This window comes from Ranitomeya imitator, chromosome 5 (genome assembly GCF_032444005.1).
Source record: "Ranitomeya imitator isolate aRanImi1 chromosome 5, aRanImi1.pri, whole genome shotgun sequence".
Taxonomy (NCBI): Eukaryota; Metazoa; Chordata; class Amphibia; order Anura; family Dendrobatidae; genus Ranitomeya; species Ranitomeya imitator.
The window spans coordinates 703,821,197-703,834,347 of NC_091286.1; the positions used below are offsets into that span (position 1 = coordinate 703,821,197).

Here is a 13,151-nt window from a genome sequence, read left to right on the forward strand (position 1 = left end):
TACCTTGTGGGAATAAAAGGACTAGAAATAGGAAAAACCCAATGTGGCTAAACAAAGAAGTAAGACAGGCAATTAACAGTAAAAAGAAAGCATTTGCACTACTAAAGCAGGATGGCACCATTGAAGCTCTAAAAAACTATAGGGAGAAAAATACTTTATCTAAAAAACTAATTAAAGCTGCCAAAAAGGAAACAGAGAAGCACATTGCTAAGGAGAGTAAAACTAATCCCAAACTGTTCTTCAACTATATCAATAGTAAAAGAATAAAAACTGAAAATGTAGGCCCCTTAAAAAATAGTGAGGAAAGAATGGTTGTAGATGACGAGGAAAAAGCTAACATATTAAACACCTTCTTCTCCACGGTATTCACGGTGGAAAATGAAATGCTAGGTGAAATCCCAAGAAACAATGAAAACCCTATATTAAGGGTCACCAATCTAACCCAAGAAGAGGTGCGAAACCGGCTAAATAAGATTAAAATAGATAAATCTCCGGGTCCGGATGGCATACACCCACGAGTACTAAGAGAACTAAGTAATGTAATAGATAAACCATTATTTCTTATTTTTAGGGACTCTATAGCGACAGGGTCTGTTCCGCAGGACTGGCGCATAGCAAATGTGGTGCCAATATTCAAAAAGGGCTCTAAAAGTGAACCTGGAAATTATAGGCCAGTAAGTCTAACCTCTATTGTTGGTAAAATATTTGAAGGGTTTCTGAGGGATGTTATTCTGGATTATCTCAATGAGAATAACTGTTTAACTCCATATCAGCATGGGTTTATGAGAAATCGCTCCTGTCAAACCAATCTAATCAGTTTTTATGAAGAGGTAAGCTATAGGCTGGACCACGGTGAGTCATTGGACGTGGTATATCTCGATTTTTCCAAAGCGTTTGATACTGTGCCGCACAAGAGGTTGGTACACAAAATGAGAATGCTTGGTCTGGGGGAAAATGTGTGTAAATGGGTTAGTAACTGGCTTAGTGATAGAAAGCAGAGGGTGGTTATAAATGGTATAGTCTCTAACTGGGTCGCTGTGACCAGTGGGGTACCGCAGGGGTCAGTATTGGGACCTGTTCTCTTCAACATATTCATTAATGATCTGGTAGAAGGTTTACACAGTAAAATATCGATATTTGCAGATGATACAAAACTATGTAAAGCAGTTAATACAAGAGAAGATAGTATTCTGCTACAGATGGATCTGGATAAGTTGGAAACTTGGGCTGAAAGGTGGCAGATGAGGTTTAACAATGATAAATGTAAGGTTATACACATGGGAAGAGGGAATCAATATCACCATTACACACTGAACGGGAAACCACTGGGTAAATCTGACAGGGAGAAGGACTTGGGGATCCTAGTTAATGATAAACTTACCTGGAGCAGCCAGTGCCAGGCAGCAGCTGCCAAGGCAAACAGGATCATGGGGTGCATTAAAAGAGGTCTGGATACACATGATGAGAGCATTATACTGCCTCTGTACAAATCCCTAGTTAGACCGCACATGGAGTACTGTGTCCAGTTTTGGGCACCGGTGCTCAGGAAGGATATAATGGAACTAGAGAGAGTACAAAGGAGGGCAACAAAATTAATAAAGGGGATGGGAGAACTACAATACCCAGATAGATTAGCGAAATTAGGATTATTTAGTCTAGAAAAAAGACGACTGAGGGGCGATCTAATAACCATGTATAAGTATATATGGGGACAATACAAATATCTCGCTGAGGATCTGTTTATACCAAGGAAGGTGACGGGCACAAGGGGGCATTCTTTGCGTCTGGAGGAGATAAGGTTTTTCCACCAACATAGAAGAGGATTCTTTACTGTTAGGGCAGTGAGAATCTGGAATTGCTTGCCTGAGGAGGTGGTGATGGCGAACTCAGTCGAGGGGTTCAAGAGAGGCCTGGATGTCTTCCTGGAGCAGAACAATATTGTATCATACAATTATTAGGTTCTGTAGAAGGATGTAATTCTGGGGATTTATTATGATGGAATATAGCCTGAACTGGATGGACAAATGTCTTTTTTCGGCCTTACTAACTATGTTACTATTTTACTATATGAAGAGACCTGTGTAGTCTCGAAAGCTGCAATTTGTTACCATCTTTTCAGTTAGCCATTAAAAGGTATCAACCACTGAGGACTCTTAATTCTAAATATATTTTTATAATATATTATACATGTACATTATTTACTGATCAATAAAACAACTGACTGTAACAATAAGGACACAGCAAAAAAAAAAAAGCTAACATCTTCCCATACCGGGAGTCGAACCCGGGCCGCCTGGGTGAAAACCAGGAATCCTAACCGCTAGACCATATGGGAGAAGCTGTGAACATGCAGTGCCAGCAATGATCTGAGACCCTGAGATCCGACCTGTGGAGATGACACAGGAGACACTGGATGTTCTTCCTTTAGTCGGATTCCTCCATTTATGTGGCAGATACAAGTGACAGTGGCTGCTGGAGTCACATCACAGGCTTGTGCCGCCCGTCACTTCATGCAGCCTCCTCCCATCTCTTCCTGTAGCCGACTCCTTATTATGGCTGATGAATATATTGCCTATCCTAATGAATCCCACATAGGTTTTTGGTGTTTTTCATTTAGACGTCTGGTATGGAGATTCTCCATGTCAGGGTGATTCTCCATGTCAGGGCTATTTTCCTGGTCAGAGCGATTCTCCACATCAAAGCGATTCTCCAGGTCAGTGCGATTTTCCGGGTCAGGGTGATTCTCCAGGTCAAGGCGATTCCCCAGGTCAAGGCGATTCTCCGGGTCAGGGCGATTCTCCAGGTCAGGGTGATTCTCCGGGTCAGGGCGATTCTCCAGATCAAAGTGATTCTCCAGGTCAAGGCGATTCTCCGGGTCAGGGCGATTCTCCAGATCAAAGCGATTCTCCAGGTCAGTGTGATTTTCCAGGTCAGGGTGATTCTCCAGGTCAAGGCGATTCTCCAGGTCAAGGTGATTCTCCGGGTCAGGGCGGTTCTCCGGGTCAAGGGGATTCTCCGGGTCAGGGCGATTCTCCGGGTCAGGGCGATTCTCCAGGTCAAGGGGATTCTCCGGGTCAGGGCGATTCTCCGGGTCAGGGTGATTCTTCGGGTCAGGGCGATTCTCTGGGTCAGGGCGATTCTCCGGGTCAGGGCGATTCTCCAGGTCAGGGCGATTCTCCAGGTCAGGGCGATTCTCCAGGTCAGGGCGATTCTCCAGGTCAGGGCGATTCTCCAGGTCAGGGTGATTCTCCAGGTCAGGGTGATTCTCCAGGTCAGGGCGATTCTCCAGGTCAGGGCGATTCTCCAGGTCAAGGCGATTCTCCAGGTCAGGGCGATTCTCCAGGTCAGAGCGATTCTCCAGGTCAAGGCGATTCTCCAGGTCAGGGCGATTCTCCAGGTCAAGGCGATTCTCCAGGTCAGAGCGATTCTCCAGGTCAAGGCGATTCTCCAGGTCAGGGCGATTCTCCAGGTCAAGGCGATTCTCCAGGTCAGGGCGATTCTCCGGGTCAAGGCGATTCTCCAGGTCAGGGCGATTCTCCAGGTCAAGGCGATTCTCCAGGTCAGGGCGATTCTCTACATTAGGGCGATTCTCCAGGTCAGGGCGATTCTCTGGGTCAGGGCGATTCTCCAGGTCAGGGCGATTCTCCAGGTCAGGGCGATTCTCCAGGTCAGGGCGATTCTCCGGGTCAAGGCGATTCTCCAGGTCAGGGCGATTCTCCAGGTCAGGGCGATTCTCCAGGTCAGGGCGATTCTCTACATTAGGGCGATTCTCCAGGTCAGGGCGATTCTCTGGGTCAGGGCGATTCTCCAGGTCAGGGCGATTCTCCAGGTCAGGGCGATTCTCCAGGTCAGGGCGATTCTCCAGGTCAGGGCGATTCTCCAGGTCAGGGTGATTCTCCAGGTCAGGGCGATTCTCCAGGTCAGGGCGATTATTTATTGTACCGTTAGAAAACATTCAGTAAGAACAAACCGTTTCTGTCGTTGTATTTTTTTCTTTCCTCCGATCAAGCTGTGTGGGGACTTGTCATATTTTGTGGGGTGATCAGATGTGTTTATTGATATGAAGTTGGGGACCATTTGATATTTTGTTCACTTTCTGCTGTATTTTTTCAGGGAGTTGTTAAAAAAAAAACGCAATTCTGACTTTTTAAAAAAATTTCAGATAATTGTATTTTCCGTTGATTCATTTTATATTTTTATAGACCGGAGGTTTATGGATGCAAAGATATCAATTGTTTTGTATTTTTTATTTACATTTTTATTTAATGTGAATGAATGGGGAATTGAAACTTTATTTATTTTATTAGATTTTTTTAGCGATGAGTGGAGACCAGAGCCGGCGTTGGGGTGGGGGAGGATTGCTATGCAGCACTTATCATTTTGAAAACCTTTTTATATTATATTTATATTATATTTTATATGATATTACTTTATATCAAGATTGTAAAGAGGCACAAAATGTATCACAGTCCAACACCACTATGCAGCCACAAGAAAACCTCTCTCCATAATGATCTTTTCATTACAACTTGTGTCTAGAGAGATTTGTTTCCACTTCTTACATTACCGAACTGAGAATCACAACCATTTAAGTGACTTTACAAAAGCTGCAGTTCAAACCTCCGGATCAGACCAATGTGGGCAGAAACCCTCATCACCGTCCCAACCACAACTCAAACATGACAACAGCAGCACAAAAATACAGACAAAAACTGTGACAAATTGACGAGAGACAGAAAATCGGTGCCAAAATGTTGAAAGCTCCAGATGAGAGCAATATTCCTGCAGTGTTATCGGTAATATCTGTCTCTGATGATGTCAATAAGAAAGACTCAATTGCAATCTGCAATTTTTGCGCCCATGCTGCGTTTTTTTTTCTGTGGAAAAAAACGCATCGCGGAAAAAAACGCAGCATGTTCATTAATTTAATCTGCGGATTTGCTGCTAAATGATTGTATTTGGAACCTCCGGGAAAAAAAAACACGAAAAATCCACAAAAAAGCCCCCAAAACACAATAAAAACGCATGCAGATTTCTTGCGAAAGTAGTCCGGATTTGCTCAGGAAAATTCTGCAAACTTTCCTGAACGTGGGCACATAAGCCTTAGGATTTTAACCAGTATTTTTGATCCGTTTGCTGTAGACAGGGGCATTTAGATGAAATGTAATGATGAAGAGTATAAAACACAACCGTTTAGCAGAGGATGGTTTCGATCCATCGACCTCTGGGTTATGGGCCCAGCACGCTTCCGCTGCGCCACTCTGCTTATGGTGGAGGATGCTCAGAGTTGAAGTCTAATTACTGCCTGCCTTCTGGTCTATGTCATGTAATTTATCAGCCATTTCTTATCTGTTGGCAACTAAATTATTCTTGGTGCTTTGCAAATGTTTGTTTGTTTTTGTTGAAAATCATGTCTCTGTGGCGCAATCGGTTAGCGCGTTCGGCTGTTAACCGAAAGGTTGGTGGTTCGAGTCCACCCAGGGACGTTGCACCCTTTTGCTTCAGTAGTAAGCTACAGTTGAAGAAGTTTTTGCATTTGTGCTAAGCATCTCCCTCAAGTAAAAGCCATTTTGCTGGCGATGTTTTGAATTCACGAGACAAACTGGAGAAAAACCTTCTGGATGAGATAGGATAAACAAAACTTCCTTCGAGCCGGAATTGAACCAGCGACCTAAGGATTGCTAATTTAGAGCTACAGTCCTCCGCTCTACCAGCTGAGCTATCGAAGGATTGTTGAAAGCCCACTAGGTTTGGCCATGGGTGCCACGAGCAGGTGGTAAAAATGATTCATTCAACCCAGCGAAAAAGGAATGCAGCAGTAGTATTGGAGAATGCGGGCATCGATCCCGCTACCTCTCGCATGCTAAGCGAGCGCTCTACCACTTGAGCTAATCCCCCAAACCTGGCAAACATATCGTCAGTTTCACGTCACACCAGGTCACAATTTTCATATACAATCACACTTGCCATTGCAAGCTTTTTTTTTTTTTTTTAAGTGTGGATTCCATTTTTGCATACTGGAAGAACATTTAAGGAGTCTACAACGTGATTGGTGCCCTACAAATACAGTTGGGCAACTTTCTAGCAACCCCTTTCTATGTACATGGAGAATCAAATTGGGGACAGTGAAAAAAACTTGCATAGTTTGAAGAAAAAAGTTGCGATGTAGCACAATCCCAAGGAGAACCATTGACCTTTTATGGCTTTGTTTGTTTATAGAAACTGCTGAGAGCTCGTGAAGGCCTTCTGGTCCTTTGGCACAAGTTGATCCAGGATTCAGGGTTTTGACCAGTAATTTTTGAGCCAAAACGCGTTTGCTATTGACAGAAGCTACACCAACCAGCACAATACCAATGTTTACCTTGGCATTGCTTTTGTATTGCGGACTAACCCTACTAAGTTTCAAACAATAACTGATGAGCAGCAAATGGTTTAGATGAAGTGTTGAAAAAGCTAAGAACGCTTCTCTTCGTTTTTTTCTCCTTTTTGTGGTTGCTAAACTGTAAGAAGAGAGTAGAGCATGAGCTTGAACACAAAACATTAAAAGAGAATAAACGCAACACCAATGGTGAAAAAGCAAGCCATGCGTTGGCCGGGAATCGAACCCGGGTCAACTGCTTGGAAGGCAGCTATGCTCACCACTATACCACCAACGCTTACGTAAGCGCGCATTTTTTTTTTACATTTTCTGCAATAACAGTAAACGTTCTAGCAAATCCTTTCTAAGTACATGGAGAATCAAACTGGGGGAGAGTGAAAAAAGTTGTGATGTAGCACAATCCCAAGGAGAACCATTGACCTTTTATGGTTTGTTTATAGAAAATTTTGAGACATCGTAAAGGCCTTCTGGTCCTTTAGCGGCACGAGTTGAACTGGGATTCAGGGTTTTAACCAGTGTTTTTTTGAGCCAAAAGGGTTTGCTGTAGACAGGGGCATTTAGATGAAATGTAATGATGAAGAGTATAAAACACAACCGTTTAGCAGAGGATGGTTTCGATCCATCGACCTCTGGGTTATGGGCCCAGCACGCTTCCGCTGCGCCACTCTGCTTATGGTGGAGGATGCTCAGAGTTGAAGTCTAATTACTGCCTGCCTTCTGGTCTATGTCATGTAATTTATCAGCCATTTCTTATCTGTTGGCAACTAAATTATTCTTGGTGCTTTGCAAATGTTTGTTTGTTTTTCATCTATTGAGATGATCAAAGGAAACGGCTCCTGATATTTACTACAAAAGACAAACATTACTGACACCAGGCAGCGCTTCTTCTTCTTCTTCTTTATTTTGCTTCTCTCTGAGGAAAATGATGAGAAATGAAGATGACATTTGCTCCTCTCCTGACTTACCTGTATGACATTCCCTCGTTTTGTTTCGTATATAAATCTTTGTCTTGATTGTCGTCGCTATTTAATATTGGCAAGAGCAAAAAAAAGCCAGAAAAATGTAACAAGAAAAGCTGCTTAGAGTAAAAAAAAGGACAATTTGTCAGTCATTTCTCCCACATTATTGTAGATTAGAAGTAATAAGAAGTTCGGTGCTATCGGTCGGTGATTGGTAATTGGCCAAACATCATCGGTGCGGTCACCACTCGGGGCTGTTACTCGGCTGTTGTGGATTCGGGCACAGTAAGACCTCGCAGTTCTCTGGTGATAGTCGCCTCGTAATGTATCATTGATTCTGGGTAAAAGAAACAAAATAAGAACATGCATTTGATAAAAGGTGGAGGCATCGATCCCGCTACGTCTCGCATGCTAAGCGAGCGCTCTACCATTTGAGCTAATCCCCCTCCCAGTCCATTCCCTCTCTGTTCACTCGGCGGCCGGTCACTTTCCACCTGATGTTTTCTTTCTTTCCTGATTGATAGCTGAGCGTTATATAATCCTTTGCTGTGATAGTTATGACAGGAGGGACGATCACAGCAGGTTCTCACCGCACAGATAAAGCCGACTGCAAAATATGTCTACGGACAATCTGCAGATACCGCGGGTCCTGGTGATGTTGTGAAACATTCTCCATCTGTTGTGTCACAGGACAGAGACGTTTTGCTTGTTGTTTCTGTGGACTTTATATTAATTACTTGCAGAACGTTTCATGTAACGATGATGAATTTGATTCTAGACAGAAGCTCATTTAGATTTGATCGTGAAAAATTCACATTTTTTATGATTGAATACACAGAAATATCAGCCATTTTCTGGATTCAAATGGGTAGAAATAGGTTAAATACTGGTCTTGGCACGCGGTATAATCTCATGGAGTAGTTGGCACAGGATGTGTGAATAAAGACCAAAGAGAAGGACAGAGCAATGGGAGCGAGCGAAGGACGGGCAGGAGCTGCGGTGACCGGGAAGAGGAGGCCCGAGGATGTTGTCTTAGGGTATGTGCACACGTAGAATGATCCTCTTCGGATTTTTCCGCAGCGGATTTATTGTGTTTTTTGTGCTGATTCCACTGCGGTTTATATAGCGGAATATATAAGCAATTCCATTTTTCCTTTTTTTGTTTTTCTGGTGTATTCCCATGCACTCCTTTCCAGCCCAAAAAAGATATACGATTCATTTCATTGTTTCTTCTTTTTCTTGTTCTACTATTCCTCCTCATACACCAAATCAGCAGGTTTATAAGGCGACCCTCACAACAAATTTTTTGAGGGCCATCAGGCAGCCCTCAATAGTACATTTTGGAAGGGCATCAGGCGGTCCTCAGTCATAAATATAGGAGGGCCTTCACACGGACCTTAGTCATAAATATTGGAGGGCCTTCACACGGTCCTTAGTCATAAATATTGGAGGGCCTTCACACGGTCCTTAGTCATAAATATTGGAGGGCCTTCACACGGTCCTTAGTCATAAATATAGGAGGGCCTTCACACGGTCCTTAGTCATAAATATTGGAGGGCCTTCACACGGTCCTTAGTCATAAATATTGGAGGGCCTTCACACGGTCCTTAGTCATAAATATTGGAGGGCCTTCACACGGTCCTTAGTCATAAATATAGGAGGGCCTTCACACGGTCCTTAGTCATAAATATTGGAGGGCCTTCACACGGTCCTTAGTCATAAATATTGGAGGGCCTTCACACGGTCCTTAGTCATAAATATAGGAGGGCCTTCACACGGCCCTCAGTCATGAATTTTGGAGGGCCATCATTCGGCCCTAACACAAAACTTTAGTAAGGCAGCAGCAAGGCCCTCACTCTAAATTAATTTTCAAGGCTAAACATTTTATTTTTTAAAAATAACAGTATACAGTTTGCAGCCAGAAGCACAACAAATACAGTCAACCAGGAAACCTAGCTACCTGTCCCACTTTACAACACTCGTGAAGCCAGAACAATGCAAACAGATGTTCGGTTGGATGGCAAAAAAATGCTTCCAATCTGTTTCCGAGAGCCACCCTGCCTTCCACATAGTCCAGTCTCTCTGGCCAGGAGGCTGGACCACATAATCATCAACCTGATCCTCCTTCCTCAAACCATGGCGCGTCCCAAGAGTGAGGAGGAGCGAGTCTTTACATTTCCATTTATTATTTGTGATCTCTCGCCCTGCACTTTTCAAGAGGGACATGAAGAGATCATGTGTAGTGATTCCCAATATTTGAGCAGCCACTGTCAGAAGAAGATGACGGTGTGCAACGGCAATTAGTGTCTCAAGCAGTCGATGATGATGAGACACAGTTGCTAACAAGTGAAGTTGTTAAGTCAACCGTCAGGAGGAGGACCAAAGTGCGGAGATGATGGACGTTGAAGTCACTGATCCAACCTAACGAGGTGCCATGCAGAGCGAGGACAGCAGTGCAGAGGTGGCGGGATCAGCAGCACTGCAAATGGCAAGAAGAGGCAGTGGGGTGGTCAGAGGGAAAAGGCGTATAACTATTCCACACATAAGGCAAGTTCCCAGACCAAGGGTTAGTTTTCCTTTTTTTCGTGTATTCCCATGCACCCTTCCCCAGGCAAAAAATTGCATATAATCTATTGTTTCTTTTTATTGTCCGCCTCAAATTCAAAACTATCCCTCCCACAGCACCTATCCCTGCACTAATTGCAGCTAGCAGTGCTATGAATAGGGAAAAGAATAGAACAGATGTAACCCTGATAAAGACTGTTGGTTTTACTTTGTAGCAGCAAAGACTGTAAGGCTATAAACCTTACCTATATGCCTAGAATGTACAACTATCCCTATACCAGTCTCTGGTTGCTGCTGTTATACTCATGTGCTGTTGTATAACACTGTGGTGCCATACAGTGGCACCTGACTAGAAGGCTATGTTCACACTTTGCGGATTTTGCTGCGGATCCGCAGCGGATTTGACCGCTGCGGATCCGCAGCAGTTTCCCCTGAGTTTACATTACAATGTAAACCTATGGGAAACAAAAAACGCTGTGCACATGCTGCGGAAAAATCCGCGCGGAAACGCTGCGGATTACATTCCGCAGCATGTCACTTCTTTTCTGCGGATTTTCACCTGCTCCAATAGGAAACTGCAGATGAAAATCCGCAGAAGAAACCACAGTAAAAACCGCGATAAATCCGCAGTAAAAACCGCGATGGGTTTTCACTGCGGATTTTGGAATTCCACTGCGGAAAAATCCGCAGTGGAATCTGCAAAGTGTGCACATAGCCTAACAGCAGTGACCGGAGCAGACTCACCATGTAAATATAAGGATTGTGGATGCGCCCGTGCAGTTACTCCATCCAACTCTAGTCCTGGGTATCAATAGATGGTGTTATCTCCTAACTCTCCAGATGTGAAACTAAGCAATCAGTATTGGGAATCATCAACATGGAGCGGCCATTGTGGATCCGGCGCCTCATACATAGCACAGACCGAGAGCCCAGGAGCTGAACCGGAGGGAGAATATTATATCGGTACAATAGAATAATTTCCGATAAGGGACGTTTATACAATCACAGCTCGTCCGGATCCATGGAAGCTCCTGACTCTCCATATGAGATTCTGGCTGGTAACAAGTCAATATGGCAACGATTCCACTGAAGTACTTCAAGTATTCTGAGAAAGCTCATCTCCAGATGTAAAGGAGAAAACAATATTCAAAGCCCCTCCTACAGGAAATGTCTGCTTAATTCCTTGGCCAAAAAAGCTTTCACACGTAGTCGGCAGGATTCGAACCTGCGCGGGGAGACCCCAATGGATTTCAAGTCCATCGCCTTAACCACTCGGCCACGACTACAGCTGAGGAGTCTTCCATGGTGTGATGTCACCTGCTCATTATCTTCAGGCTTGTCACTCACTGCACTGAGGTGTGAGGCTTACAATACTGTCACCGACTCGACAATGTACTCATAGGAGGAGACACGGATCCTGCACCACACCCATGTCATACTGTCCTCTGGAGACAGCTGAAACTGGATCTGCCACTGTTTCTTTGATTATTTTTGTGCATTCTTTTGTCATATTGTTGCTGAAAAAGGTAATCTGAGAAAATGGTGCCTGACCTGGATGAGGCTTCATGTCCTCTGTGCTTCCTGCAGTTGTTTTCTCCGATGAAGCAAATTCATTTTTTCTTAAGAACTCACCATGAATAAAGAATGGGATCTACACCCTCCCCAAGAGCAACTTCTCCCATCATCCAGGAGCAATGTGGTGATGATCCTTTCTCCAGCTGACTTTGTCTCAAGGCAAAAGTGAAAACTAAGTGGCACAGATAACAAATACTTCACCTTTTGGGTCCAGGAAACTCGTCAGTAGTGATAAGTGAGCATGCTCGTGTGCTAACAGAGTATCTTTAGCATGCTCAAATACTATGTTCGAGTCCCTATCATCAGACGCCTTATCCAGAGTGACACATGGGAAACCTGGGCCCAACCAAGATGAAGAGCTGGAGGATGAAGAGGTCCCTGAATTCCTGGATTCTGCCAGGACGGTGGCAGCTATGCAAGAGCAGGTGCAGGTAGTGTCTCGAGAATGCATAATGGGTCGGTCCCATGATGAGTGGGTCCGGTTACAACAAGAAGACGGGGAACTCGCTCAAATGAGACAGTGGGTAACAGTAAAGCAACTTCCCAGTCAGAAAGAGACAGGCTACTGTATCGCTGTATCGAAAGATCCAACTTCAGAGGGAGCTAGGTATCACTTGGCAGGTGTTGATCCCTGAGGCGTTGCTAACCAAGGTGGCCACAGAAGTACACAAAAGAGGAGCTCACTTCGGTCAGGAGAAAACTTTTCAGTGGCTGCAATGATTAGTTTATCATCCTCAGCTGAAGGCTGTGGTGGAAGAATCCTGTCGGCTATGTAGAAGCTGTGAATTAGCCAAACCTCCAGAATAGAGATCTCCCACACACCATCGTGACCTCTGCTCCGCTGGAAGTACTGATGATAGACTATCTGACAATTGGCCTGGCTCATCAAGGATATGAACATTGTCTGGTGATGACAGATCACTTCGCGAAGTTTGCCTTTGTGACCCTGACACGTGTTCAAAACGTTGAACCCACTGCACATGCCATCTGCAAAAATTTCATTCAGGTGTATGGCTGCACGAAGCAAATCCACTCTGATCAAGGCACCTGTTTTCTTGGGACAGTGATGGAAGGATTTCACCGGATTTCACCGTCTGTACCAGATCGAAAAATCTCGGACAATGCCTTACCACCCTCAGGGAAATGGAGCCTGTGAACAGTTCAATCGCACTCTGATTCAGTTGTTAAGGATGCTGGAGGAAGATCGAAAGGTCTGGTGGCCTGAATTCATGACTGAGTTAGTGTGGGTGTACAATAACCGAATCCATCGTACACTCTTAATACCCTGCTGTTCGGCCTCCCAGGAAGAGAAATTACCGAGCTGGAGCTGGATCCAGAGGAGGACTACCCAGGGATGGGGGTGTCCACCTGGGTCCGAGAACATCATCATCATCTGCAGACTCTACATCATCTGGTACAGACCAGATTTCCGAAAACTTAGCATCCAGAAACAACTCAGGGACAGCTCTCCAAGCTGGGGACCGTGTGCTGGTTTGAGATAAACGTCCTCAAGATAAGCTGGAGTACTGGTGGGAGAAGATTCCGTATCGGGTGAAGAGAAGAATCAACTCCGAAGAACCCATCTAGGAAATCCAACCTGAAGGGGAAGAAAACTATTCCACTCATATAGTTCACCGGAATATGCTACGGAATTGTTTGTCAAAAAATCCTGA

The 13,151-nt window shown here is 44.4% G+C and overlaps 3 non-coding genes across 3 annotated transcripts; 1 reads left to right on the forward strand and 2 right to left on the reverse strand.

The window, feature by feature from the left end:
• Positions 1 to 2,263: 2,263 nt before the first annotated feature.
• On the reverse strand, positions 2,264 to 2,335 carry TRNAE-UUC (transfer RNA glutamic acid (anticodon UUC)). The gene has a single exon. It is a non-coding gene; the product is annotated as a tRNA-Glu (tRNA).
• Positions 2,336 to 5,412: 3,077 nt separating this feature from the next.
• TRNAN-GUU (transfer RNA asparagine (anticodon GUU)) lies at positions 5,413 to 5,486 on the forward strand. The gene has a single exon. It is a non-coding gene; the product is annotated as a tRNA-Asn (tRNA).
• A 5,621-nt stretch (positions 5,487 to 11,107) lies between these two features.
• Positions 11,108 to 11,189, reverse strand: TRNAS-UGA (transfer RNA serine (anticodon UGA)). Its single transcript has one exon. It is a non-coding gene; the product is annotated as a tRNA-Ser (tRNA).
• Positions 11,190 to 13,151: the final 1,962 nt, after the last annotated feature.